Raw genomic sequence first — 13,737 nt, 5'->3', positions numbered from 1 at the left:
CAACCCTAGCAGATGGCTAGAAATAATAACAATCAGAACATAAACCAGGGAAACAGAAAGAAAACAATACAGAGCATCAATGACTCTAACAGCTGGTTCTTAGAAGATAAACAATATCCACAGACCCTTGGACAACTAACCAAAAGGACAAAAGAGAGGACAAAATTTACATAATTATATTTGTAAAACACATGAAACAGAAGAACGAAGACCAAAGTGTGGACACTTTGCCCCTTCTTAGAATTGGAAACAATCACCCATGGAAGGAGTTACAGAGACAAATTTTGGAGCTGAGATAAAAGGATGGACCATCTAGAGACTGCCATATCCAGGGATCCATCCCATAATTAGCCTCCAAACGATGACACCATTGCATACACTAGCAAGCGTTTGCTGAAAGAACCCTGATATAGCTGTCTCTTGTGAGACTAGGCCGGGGCCTAGCAAACACATACGTGGATGCTCACAGTCAGCTATTGGATGGATCACAGGGCCCCCAATGGAGGAGCTAGAGAAAGTAACCAAGGAGCTAAAGAGATCTGCAACCCTGTAGGTGCAACAACATTATGAACTAACCAGTACCCCGGAGCTCTTGACTCTAGCTGCATATGTATCTAAAGATGGCCTAGTAAGCCATCACTGGAAAGAGATGCCCATTGGACATGCAAACTTTATATGCCCCAGTACAGGGGAACGCCAGGGCCAAAAAGTGGGAATGGGTGGGTAGGGGAGTGGCAGGGCGGGTATGGGGGACTTTTGGGATAGCATTGGAAATGTAATTGAGGAAAATACGTAATAAAAAAATATATTATATTAAAAATTTACATAATTATAAAGGAACAGGGAAAAATTACAAAAGACACCAAAGAAATACTGAATATTTTTTTTTCTTTTTTTTTTATTTTTTTATTTTTTTTTATTTATTTTTTTTTCCATTTTTTATTAGGTATTTCGCTCGTTTACATTTGCAATGCTATACCAAAAGTCCCCCATAGCCACCCACCCCCTCTCCCCTACCCACCCACTCCCCTTTTATGGCCCTGGCGTTCCCCTGTACTGGGGCATATAAAGTTTGCGTGTCCAATGGGCCTCTCTTTCCAGTGATGGCCGACTAGGCCATCTTTTGATGCATATGCAGCTAGAGTCAAGAGCTCCGGGGTACTGGTTAGTTCATAATGTTGTTCCACCTATAGGGTTGCAGATCCCTTTAGCTTCTTTGGTACTTTCTCAAGCTCCTTCATTGGGGGCCATGTGATCTATCCAATAGCCGACTGTGAGCATCCACTTCTATATTTGCTAGGCCCAGGCATACTCTGACAAGAGACAGCTATATCAGGGTCCTTTCAGCATAATCTTGCTAGTGTATGCAATGGTGTCAGCATTTGGAAGCTGATTATGGGATGGATCCCCGGATATGGTAGTGTCTACATGGTCCATCCTTTTATCTCAGCTCCAGCAATACCTCTCCTGGGCATATATCCAGAAGATGCCCCAACTGGTAAGAAGGACACATGCTCCACTATGTTCATAGCAGCCTTATTTATAATAGCCAGAAGCTGGAAGGAACCCAGATGCCCCTCAACAGAGGAATGGATACAGAAAATGTGGTACATCTACACAATGGAGTACTACTCAGCTATTAAAAAGAATGAATTTATGAAATTCCTAGCCAAATGGATGGACCTGGAGGGCATCATCCTCAGTGAGGTAACACATTCACAAAGGAACTCACATGATATGTACTCACTGATAAGTGGATATTAGCCCAAAACCTAAGATACCCAAGATATAAGATACAATTTCCTAAACACATGAAACTCAAGAAAAATGAAGACTGAAGTGTGAACACTATGCCCCTCCTTAGAAGTGGGAACAAAACACCCTTGGAAGGAGTTACAGAGACAAAGTTTGGAGCTGAGAAATACTGAATATTATAAGGGAATACTTTTTTCTTTAATTCATTTATTTTTATTCCCTTTACATTACAGTCATAGACCCCTCCCTCCTTTCTTCCCAGTCCTGCCCTTACAAAATCCCCCCCATTACTGGGGAAGCCCCCTTGGATACCACCCCATCCTGAGATATCTCATCCCAGCAGGGGACTACCTCTCACTCTGAGGCCCAATCAGACAGTTCAGATAGTGGACAGTGATCCAGTAGCAGGCAACAGAGTCAGAAACAGCTCCTGCTCCAGCTGCTAGACTACAACCACATGAAGACTAAGCTGCACATTTGCTAAAAGTATATGGGGGAGGCTAGTTCCAGCTTCTGCATGCTATTTGGTTGATGTTTTAGTCTCTATGAGCCCCATGGGCTCAGGTTAGATGACTCTGCAGGTCTTCTTGCAGTGTCGTTGTCCTGTCTGGCTTGCTCAATTCTATCTACAAGACTCCCTGAGCTCAGCCTGATGTTCATCTATGGGTCTTTGCATCTGCTACCATCTGATGCAGGAGACAATTAGGCTAGGTTCCTGTCTGCAACCACTGCAGAGTATCATTAATAGTTTCAGGGGTTGGCTCTCTCACATGGGATGGGTCACATGTTTGGCCAGTCACTGGTTAGCCATTCCCTCAGTCTCTGCCCTATCTTTATCCCTGTGCATCTTAAAGGCAGGGCAAAGCTTGGGTTGAAGATTTTTTTGGTGGGTTGATGTCCCCCTACTTCTACTGGAATTCCCGCCTAGCTATAGAAGATGACCACTTCAGTCTCTATATGCCCCAGCTGGAAGGCATCTCAGCTAGGGTCACCCCCATAGACTCCCTGTGGCCTCCCTCTTCCCAGATCTCCAACCATTCCCAGAGATGTTCCCCAGTGATTTCCATTTCCAATCCCAGCCCTTTCCTGTCCCCACTCCCCCAATACATGATTGCTGTTTCTTGCCCCATCTCCTACCCTTTCCATCCACCTCTGATGAATTTTTTTTCTCATTCTGAGTGAGATTCACACATTCTCAGTTGTGCCCTTCTTATTACTTGGGTTTTGGGAGTCTGTGGATTGTAGCGTGGTTATACTGCACTTTATGACTAATGTTCCATTATAAGGGAGTACCTACCTTTCCTGTCTTTCCTAGTCTGTTACCTCACTCAGGATGATCTTTTCTAGTTCTACGCATTTGCTTACAAATATCATGGTGTCTTTGTTTTTAGTAGCCAACTAGTATTCCATTGTGTAGATGTACCACCTTTTCTTTTCTTTTTATTTTTCATTTTTTATTAGATATTTCTTCATTTACAATTCAAATGCTATCCCAAAAGTCCCTTATACCCTCATCCCACCCTGCTCTCCAACCCTCCCACTCCCACTTCTTGGCCCTGGTATTCCCCTGTATTGGGGCATATAATCTTTGCAAGACCAAGGGCCTCTCCTCCCAATGATGGCCAACTAGGCCATCTTCTGCTACATATGCAGCTAGAGACACAAGCTCAGAGGGTACTGGTTAGTTCATATTGCTGTCCCTCCTAGAGGAGTACAGACCCCTTCAGCTCCTTGGGTACTTTCTCTAGCTCCTCCATTGGGGGTCATGTGTTCCATCCAATAGATGACTCTGAGCCTCCACTTCTGTATTTGCCAGGCACTGGCATAGCCTCACTAGAGTCAGCTATATCAGGGTCCTGTCAGCAAAATATTGCTGGCATATGCAATAGTGTCTGCATTTGGTGGTTGATTATGGTATGGATCTCCAAATGGGGCAGCCTCTGCATGGTTCTTCCTTCCATCTCATCTCCAAACTTTGTCTCTGTAACTCCTTGCATGGGTATTTTGTTCCCCATTCTAAGGAGGGATGAAGTATCCACACTTTGGTATTCCTTCTTCTTGAATTTCATGTGTTTTGCAAATTGTATCTTGGGTATTCTACATTTCTGGGCTAATATCCACTTATCAGTGAATGCATATCATGTGAGTTCTTTTGTGATTGGGTTACCTCACCCAGGATGATACCCTCCAGATCCATCCATTTGCTTAAGAATTTTATAAATTCATTCTTTTTAATAGCTGAGAAGTACTCCATTGTGTAAATGTACCACATTTTCTGTATCCATTCCTCTGTTGAGGGACATCTGGGTTCTTTCCAGCTTCTGGCTATTATAAATAAGGCTGCTATGAACATATTGGAACATGTGTCCTTATTACAAGTTGGAGCATCTTCTGGGTATATTCCCAGGAGAGGTATTGCTGGATCTTCCAGTAATAGTATGTCCAATTTTCTGAGGAACCGCCAGACTGATTTCCAGAGGTACCACCTTTTCTTTATTCATTCTACAGCTGAGGGACATCTAGGTTGTTTCTAGTTTCTATTATAAATAAAGCTGTTCTTAACATAGTTGAGCAAGTGTCTCCATGGTATAGTAGGACATCTTTTGGTAACATTCCCAGAAGTAGCATAGCTGAATCTTGAGGTAGAACTCTCCCTAATATTTTGAGAAGCCTCCAAATTGATAGCCAAAGTGGTTGTACAAATTTGGACTCCCATCAGCAATGGAGGAGTGTGGTCCCCTTGTTCCACATCCTCATCATCATGTGCTCTCTCTTGAGTTTTTTTTTTTGTTCTATGTCCTGATGGGTGTAAAGTGGAATATCAAACCCATGTTGATTTGTATTTCTCTGATGGCTAAGAATGATCAGCAATATAAATAGACACATAATAAATGAGGAGATTGAGAATGTAATAAAAAGGCTTCCAACTAAAGTATCCGGTTCCAGCTTGATTCACAGCAGAAATCTTACAGACCTTTAAGTTACAACCACAACCCAAACTATTCAAATTATTAGTTTTAAAAAGGGAATAGAAAGTTCCTTCCAAACACACTTTATGAAACTATTACTCTACAACCCAAACCAATAAGGAAACAGGAACAAAAACCTGAGTACAAACCAGTATCCCTGACATACATATATATATATATATATATATAAACCTTAATAATATGTTCTCAAATGTATAGCAAAATTATATACAGGCATATCAAGAAAATCATTCGCCAAGATTAAGGTTGCTTTTTCTCAGAAATGTAGGGTTGGTTGGCTATGCCCTTTGTACAGCAGCAGGAACTAGAATCTGAGTGGGGCATTGAAGGGATGAAAAAGTCACATATACACAGATAGGAAAGCTTGTGTCACAAACTGCAACCTCCCTTAAGCTCAATATGTTAATGACATAATTGACTGGAAGATGGGGTTTTTACATACAGCTAAACAGCATACCAGGATCAAAACAATTCTTTAGATAATTTCAGTAGGAGCAGTCTTTGTAGGAGAGCAGCGTTCAAACCATTAACATCCAGTGGGGGGGTGGGGGAAGTTATGGTGGAAATTTTGTGCACACCCTATCATAAAAAGATGGACCAGAATTATAGGCTTTCCCATTTTCCTGGGAGTCTGAGGATGGAGTTTTTGACATGATATGCCCATGTCAACAACACATATCCACAGCAGGATTCTTTTACACTCCATATTGTATGGCATACATAAGTAAATAAATACAAAAAATCTTATAAATTTACTTAACTACAAAAATCAACTGATCACCTCATTAGATACACACACACAATAATTTGACAATATCCAACAAGCTTTCAGGATAAAAGTACTAGAAAGAGCTGGAGTGAAAGGAGCATACATTAACATAATAAAGGTTATATATGACGAGCTTAAAGCCTGTATTATTCTAAATAAAGAAAAACTCAAAGCAATCCCAGTAAAATTGGGAACAAGATAGAGCTTACCACTTTCTCCACTTCCTTTCAAGATAGTGCTTGAAACTCCAGCTGGAGAAATAAAGCGAGAGATATAAATAGGACAAGAAGAAGTCAAATATGTCAATTTCCGATGACATGTTTTACATAAAATATCCCAAAAATTCTACCAGAAAACTTCTAGAAGCAATCAACAAACTCAGTAAAAGTAGCAAGATACAAAATACCCTTGCAAATATCAATAGCCTTTCTATATGTCACTAACTACAAAAACAGATTATAGACATGGTCCCAGTTACTGTAGCATCAAATAAAATAAAATATTTTGGAATAAACCTAACCAAGGAGGTTAAAGACACCTACAAGGAAAAAAAATCAATCTATGAAAAAAGAAATTGAGTAGGAAGGCATTAAAAAATGGAAAGGCACCCCAAGTTCATGGAATATAAAATTAATATTTTGAACATAACCATACTACCAAAAGCAATTTATAGATTCAATGGAATCCCATCAAAATATGCACAATATAGAGTAATAAATGCCCCAGTGTCATGCGTGAAAAATTACCTTTAGAAATGTTTATAAGAAAAGCCCAAGTGGCCCCTAAACCATTATAGACTCTGGTTGCTGCTCCTTTTTGCCCCTCATAGGTTGAGAACACAGCATACGTAGGATACAGGGTTCAAATTATTCAGTTTGGATCTGACCTAAAAAGCTATTTCCTAGAGTCTAGTTTCCATGGTATCAAGAGATACTAAACTGTCAAGGAAGAAAAGTGATTGATTGGTGATTCTACAACAGCCTTGAACTACAGCAATGACCACCATGGTAAGAATTCCAGAAAACTGGAATAAGAGGCACTCAGATATTGTTGGTAACCTACAACTATCTAATTGGACATAAGACCAACTCAATAGGAAGAAAAATATACTAGAAACTGGGCCAATTTTATGGAGCTAGTTAGATCTTTGAAAAGAATCTACTACCACTACTTTGCCAGACAACGTAATTCCTAACTACATTTAAACTCTTTATCTTTAGACCAACAGATAAGTATAGCTGTCACCTTCATTGAAGAAGCTTCCTTTTATAGCAAATAGAGACCATCACAGAAAACAACTATATTCAATGTAGATACCAATGGATTGTGGGAAGACCAGTCCCAATAGACACATCTATATAGTACATCTCCTGTATCTCTGTCTCAGACAACATCACAAAAGATGATACAGAAAGATTATGAGAGCCAGAATATCAGGAACTCTGCTACAAAATTGTCTTTTACAGAAATAGCTACCTAACAAGGTCTGAGCAATGACAATATCAATAAACATGCAGAGCATAAAGAAAGAGCTCCCAGGGTGGTTATCTGAACATTGTTACATTGCCCTGAATCCTGATAGACAGAAAATCAACAGAAGTGTGCCCTCACAAGGAGACTAGCCATAAAATTCCCAGTGCTATGACATACCAGTCACAGTCTATCATGTCACTCCCCTGAGAAAGGTGACCTTGAACCTATGGAGGATTAATGGGTCATTACCCAACCCAACATCCTTACTCTATTCAGAGTCTTTTTGATCAGTCCACTGGTATCTACCATCCTCCCACCAAAATAAAGTTGCCAAAGAGAGATAAATGATATGCTCAAATTGACAGACATAAGGTAAAAATTAAAGGTATCCAGAACATTCCTGCTCAGAACAATGCCAACCGAGTTGATCACCTTCATGGCACATGGCTGACAAGGTGCTAAGCTCTGCTCCACGTAGTCCTCATACCTTGTCTTAGAAAATATCATTAAAAATAACAAAATGGAATATTATTTTGGCATGGGGTCTCTGTAATAACTGTCTTGTGCAGGAAGGCATTTGCTGCTCCAACAGCCTGCAGTCATTCTGATGTGACTAGCTCATGCTTAAATGGTACATTCTTCCCAAAGGCAACAGCTGTTGGAGTTTTCTAGTTGGGCTGTTTGCTGTCTGCAAACAAAGTTCCCATCAAGTGGAAGATTCTAAGTGTATTTTTCCAAGAGGTTTGCATTCATTTAAAATTTTCTCCTGGCCTTTTTCCCACAAGATTTGGGGCTGTTATAGAGACATGCTATGGAAATTTTCTCCTCTCAACAGATGCCACCATTAAGTAGGATGCAAATTTCTAGATTTAAAAGAGAGATTGGATCACAGCACACAGTCGGGTCTTGTTACTTGAGTCTGTAAACAATCAGCCTTCTTTATTATTTAATCATCAGAAAGAGCTTTTTTTCCTTTCATGTAAAAGAAGATGAACCTTAGAATAAGAATTTGATGGCATAAAATAACCTAAAATGTTGGGTCAGGACTAATCTGAAAATGTCATGTTTTCGTCCTTTACAGAAGGGAACTAAAATAAACCTTAATGGAGCCTCTTCAACATAAACAGTGAGGAGCAGAAATTAAGATTGCAGTTTGGAAAGGCATGAGCCTTAATGAAAGTGTGTGCAGCATGCTTGATTGCTGACTAGTCTCTGTCCCCTGGTATGCTCTCTGACCTCTTCAGGAAATCGATGTCTCCCTCTGCTCCTTCACTTTTCCATATGACACAAATGTCAGGACAGCCTGAGAAATTGCAAACAACTACAATGATGTGAGGAAAAACAGGATAGTCTCATTGAGCATATTTGCATATCTTGCATGTTTGGTGGGGTAGAAACACATACTTCCATTTCTTCCCTGCCTTTCCTTCAAAAAATCCAGTTCAAAGGATAGAACAAAGATGAAGTAACATGTCAGACCTATGAGATGCAAGTCTGTTTCAGAGATCCTGGCAACATTTATTCTACATTGTCTAGAGCAGAAAGCAACAGTAGCTGCACTCAGAACACCAGCATGTTATTTACTAGCCTGGGGTCTGATGAAATGAATTAAAGTATTCTTTGGGTTATCACTGGAAAATACAATAAGAAGTAAATGGTGGATTACTTCTCAGCAAATATCTTCTCTATGAATTCCCCTATACCCTCTTCTTCACCTGTTAGAGATAAATAAAATGAAGTCAGATTTGTAGAAATGGTAATAGATTTGGGCTTTTAGCTCTTGGTTAAGTTCAGCACTAGAATTTGAATTTGAAGTTACCCAGGCCAAAACTTGGTTTATGTGATGAAGCAGGTGATATTCTTAGTTGATAAAATGATTCAAATTAGTACTCTAGAGTGAGTATGTTGAATTTAATTTTTAGTTATTGTACAAGTGCGTGTGCCCTTAGTGATCAAACCAAAGTGCTTAATCATACATATGACCAAGCTGAGTTAAATGATCCAGTTCCTTGCTGAATTTCTCATCTAGGTAGAAGACTGATAAGAGTCTTAAGTTCCTCATTCAAAGCTGTCCTACACAATATATATATATGTATATATATGTATATATACATATGTATGTATATATATATATATATATATATATGTATATATATATATATATATATGAATCTGAACAGTAAGATACTTCTTTTTCACTGTAGGTTCTGGAAGCTTCCTCCACAATTGATGTCTTCTTTTATGCATTTGAGACAAATGAATATATTGTTCCAAAAAAAAAAAAAAGAGATTTGCTTACAAAAGATTTCCGTCAAGGACAAGAAGCCTACCATGAATGAAAATGTTCCATTGTCCCAATCCTATGGTAGTCTCTACTGAAATTATCTATGCTACGTTTCATTTCTTTTGCATAGGATATAAATTAAGATGCCGATTTCATACTTAAATTTTTGTATTAGAAACCTAAGTGTGTTGGTGAAGGGGTTCCATCTGCTACTAACTAGCTTGATGATTTTAAAGAAAGTATTTCATGGCTATGTGCCTTGGTTTCCTCCTCTACAAAATGAACTGTAGCTATATCCACCTGCCATCTGTGGAACGCAAGACCATCATTAATGTGAAAATGGCTTGTGGAATTAAATCATTTGGGTGGGACAATGATGGTGACGACACTGATGATGAATATACCAGGACTTTGTAGGTGCTGTGGTTGACTCAGTAGGATTGCCAATCTTAGGATCGAGCCATTTATTTCTCAGACACTGAGCTGCCTGTATCACTCCCTGAGTCATATTTGACTCACAGCTAGATTTTATATGTTGCTTCCTGGTTATTAGGGGCTAGAATCTGCCTTAACTACTAGATTTCTCTGATCACTGTTACAGCTTCCCATTGCCACCCCCACCCCTTATCCATCCAGTGTGAACTGGTCCTCTGTTGTAGCCTCTTGAAAGTCCATGAAGCCCAGACTGGATTTCCATGGATACAAGCAAACCTTTTGTCTTGCTCTGTTTACATTTCTCTTTGAGCAATCAACCTCAATTGACAGGATGCCTGCTAACGGCCTCCTCCCCCTCCTAACTCTTCCACAAAGGGTGCTGAGGTAAGAGATGACATAAAGACAGGATTTGGTTGCACAGAACTCTGGAATTGTGCTTTGTAAAGAGGCTGAGTCACCTATTTACATTTGTTGAAAGGACTGAAAGTACAAGCAAAAGTGCTGCCCATTTATGAGTCAGCTCTGCTCTCTCACTCGTGGGCATAAAAACTCTGGAAACAGGAATTGACCTGTGACGTGAAACAATGCGTGAGTAGAGAGTATTTTGTGTCATGAGTCTACCGATTCAGGGCAGAAAGAAAAATGATCAACCCTACCTCCTGAAAAGACACGTTTTCCATTTTCATCCCCTTCTAATTTTTATCCACGTGAAGTGCCTAGAGCTGTTAAATCAAATTCTTACTACTGTCAAGTGTCCAGCAGACTTGCTGGGAAGTCTGAATAACATCAGAATAAAGGCACTGGCTTTTGCTCAAGTCACTGTGGCTTCAGGTTTGAATTTAGGTAAATAATCAGGCTCTTTTCCTTTCATAAATAAATACTTGACTTCAGAAGTAGGAGTGAGTTGACAAAGTTATCTTTTCTCTGAAAACAATTTCCAAAATTCATATGTTGACAATTTGATTTCAGATCAGACATGAACACCTCTTCTACATCATGTGGACATAGGTTTGAGGCTGACAAGCTCCAGGGAGCTGAGCTGCCCTGGGGATTCTTGGTGTGGTGTTCTTCCATGTAATTTGAGGGACTGAACAATTTGTAAACCTTATCACTATAGACTACATTAATACCTCTGAAGTAAATTACACATTGAAAATATTTTTTCTGTTATATTTCTTCAAAGTTTACTAAAAATGCCTTTAGTTAGCACTTCTTAAATTTTATCCAAGAACTGCCCTTTAATTTCTTGATATATAGTCAATGTTTGGGGATTTTATTTTATTTTATTTTTTTGGTTTTTTGGGGGATTGCTTGTTTGCTTTTGGTTTGCCTTTCTTTTTTTTTCTTTGCAGTGGAAATAACCACCAGCTTCTAAAACAGAGAAAATTACATCCATCCCCCCTGTCTCTCACCTGCACTTTTGTTTCCTGCAATCAAAGATTCCTTACTTAAAAACCTATCAGCAATAAAATTCCTATTGACTAAAGTCTCTGCCATGATTTTTGTTCATGATTATCTTGCAAAGTTAGCCACACTACAGAACCAAATGCATGCATGTAGGAACTTACCTTGTGAACTTTGGCTCATGCCTGCATTGGTCCTCAGTTTGCTTACAGACACTTGCTTTGCGGCCTCTGATGGAATGACACCTCCTACCACTGCATCCTGGAACTTCAGTGTGCTTATCACAACCAGCACAGGTGACATGATGGAGTTGGCTAGTCTCTGGAGAAGATCTCAATAAGTAAGGAGTCTCAGGTTGTAATTATCCAGGAGGAGGAAGCTGTAGTTGCTAATGTTTGTATACAACTTCAAGTCTGGCCCATACGGGAAAATGCTTTGCCCATTTTCCCAGATTCTTAGCATCTCTTTTTTTCCATTTTTTATTAGGTATTTAGCTCATTTACATTTCCAATGCTATACCAAAAGTCCCCCATACCCACCCACCCCCACTCCCTACCCACCCACTCCCCCTTTTTGGCCCTGGCGTTCCCCTGTACTGGGGCATATAAAGTTTGCAAGTCCAATGGGCCTCTCTTTCCAGTGATGGCCGACTAGGCCATCTTTTGATACATATGCAGCTAGAGTCAAGAGCTCTGGGGTACTGGTTAGTTCATAATGTTGTTCTGCCTATAGGGTTGCAGATCCCTTTAGCTCCTTGGCTACTTTCTCTAGCTCCTCCATTGGGAGCCCTGTGATCCATCCATTAGCTGATTGTGAGCATCCACTTCTGTGTTTGCTAGGCCCCGGCATAGTCTCACAAGAGACAGCTACATCTGGGTCCTTTCGATAAAATCTTGCTAGTGTATGCAATGGTGTCAGCGTTTGGATGCTGATTATGGGGTGGATCCCTGGATAAAGAAGGACACATGCTCCACTATGTTCATAGCAGCCTTATTTATAATAGCCAGAAGCTGGAAAAACCCAGATGCCCCTCAACAGAGGAATGAATACAGAAAATGTGGTACATCTACACAATGGAGTACTACTCAGCTATTAAAAACAATGAATTTATGAAATTCCTAGCCAAGTGGATGGACCTGGAGGGCATCATCCTCAGTGAGGTAACACATTCACAAAGGAACTCACACAATATGTACTCACTGATAAGTGGATATTAGCCCAAAACCTAGGATACCCAAGATATAAGATACAATTTCCTAAACACATGAAACTCAAGAAAAATGAAGACTGAAGTGTGGACACTATGCCCCTCCTTAGAAGTGGGAACAAAACACCCTTGGAAGGAGTTACAGAGACAAAGTTTGGAGCTGAGATGAAAGGATGGTCCATGTAGATTCTTAGCATCTTATCCTTTTCAGGACTTCACTCAGGCAGAGCTTCCTCCTCTCCCTTTTCCCCATGATATAAGGTGTATATCACTATTGCCTTAGACAGTTTTACATGTATTTCCTGAAGTATAGAAAGCATGAAAGACCCCAGGATCACTAAAGCCAGATCTTGACTGGTGGGCCCTGTAGTTTGTTATATTCCCCTGAGCTGAGACACAGCAAACTCAAATGTGATAGGAAGTCTGTTTTTTTTTTTCTCGTCTCAACTATAAATATGTTAGAGATATTAATTTTTCTTTATTATTACTTATTTGCATGACTGAGAAAAGAGGAACTTGCAGGTACCACTACACACATGAGGAAGCCAGAGCCAGTGGACAACTTTCTCTCCTTCCATCATGAGGACCTCGGATGAAACTGAGTTTGTCACGATTGGCTGAAAGTACTCCTACCTGCCGAGCGTTGCTCTGGCACAACAGGTCTCAATATCTGACTGTTCGTATCCTTCTCCAGTGCCGTATTCTGCGTACATTAAAGAAACTGGTGTAAACAAATTGCTATCCCTTGTCATCTCTCCTATCAACTGGAACATTTGAACAAAGCTACAACTCTGCCCACATCCTGGGCTTGTCTATCAAAGTTAATTAGGCATCATGTTTTTTCTAACAATGGTCTCTCAAAAAATCTATGAATTTTCATAATATATGGATGTGTGTGTATACAAATGTACATAAAATATAATGTCATACTATGTTACGTATATATATTATAGAATTATTTAAATAGATAATATTTACTTATACTAACCAGTAAATATACAATATACTTTGCTTTTTCCCTTTGCCTATGATATTTGAGTTCTGACATTTCCATAAGTATAAACAATGGGTAAGGATTTTGATCTATTAAACAAAATGCTTCAAGATGTCTTTAATTCAACTTCATGCATGAAGAATATCTTTACAAGATGCACAATGCCTTTTCACCAGGTTTCCTTGAGTTTATCCCAAGCATTATTAAGCTGGATTCTGGCTTCCATTCTTTCTGTGAAGCCAGATACTGTCTAGGAATTGCTCCTTTGAAGCAATCTTCCTTTTCTCGGTTGTCTTCAAAGTGTTTTGTTTTTTTTTTTTTTTTGTTTTTTTGTTTTTTTTAATTCACCCTAAAGTGTTTAGCTCTTTTATTACTGTAACCAGCTTAATAATGGATTTTTTCCATGCCGCAGTTTAATATGATTCT

The 13,737-nt window shown here is 39.5% G+C and overlaps 1 long non-coding RNA gene across 2 annotated transcripts in view; it reads left to right on the top strand.

Moving 5' to 3' along the window:
• Positions 1-13,052, top strand: part of Gm50212 — a 32,289-nt gene extending 19,237 nt beyond the window's left edge. Inside the window, exons 2-3 of one of the 2 annotated variants that reach the window (XR_003952876.1) lie at positions 11,312-11,406; positions 12,828-13,052. This is a non-coding gene — a long non-coding RNA (predicted gene, 50212). Of the gene's footprint in view, positions 1-11,311; positions 11,451-12,827 lie in introns of both variants that reach the window. The other variant, XR_003952875.1, reaches the window with a different exon arrangement.
• Positions 13,053-13,737: the final 685 nt, after the last annotated feature.

This window comes from Mus musculus, chromosome 19 (genome assembly GCF_000001635.26).
Source record: "Mus musculus strain C57BL/6J chromosome 19, GRCm38.p6 C57BL/6J".
Lineage (NCBI taxonomy): Eukaryota > Metazoa > Chordata > Mammalia > Rodentia > Muridae > Mus > Mus musculus.
The sequence above is the reverse complement of the archived record's forward strand: the minus strand, read 5'-3'. Positions and strand labels throughout refer to the sequence as shown.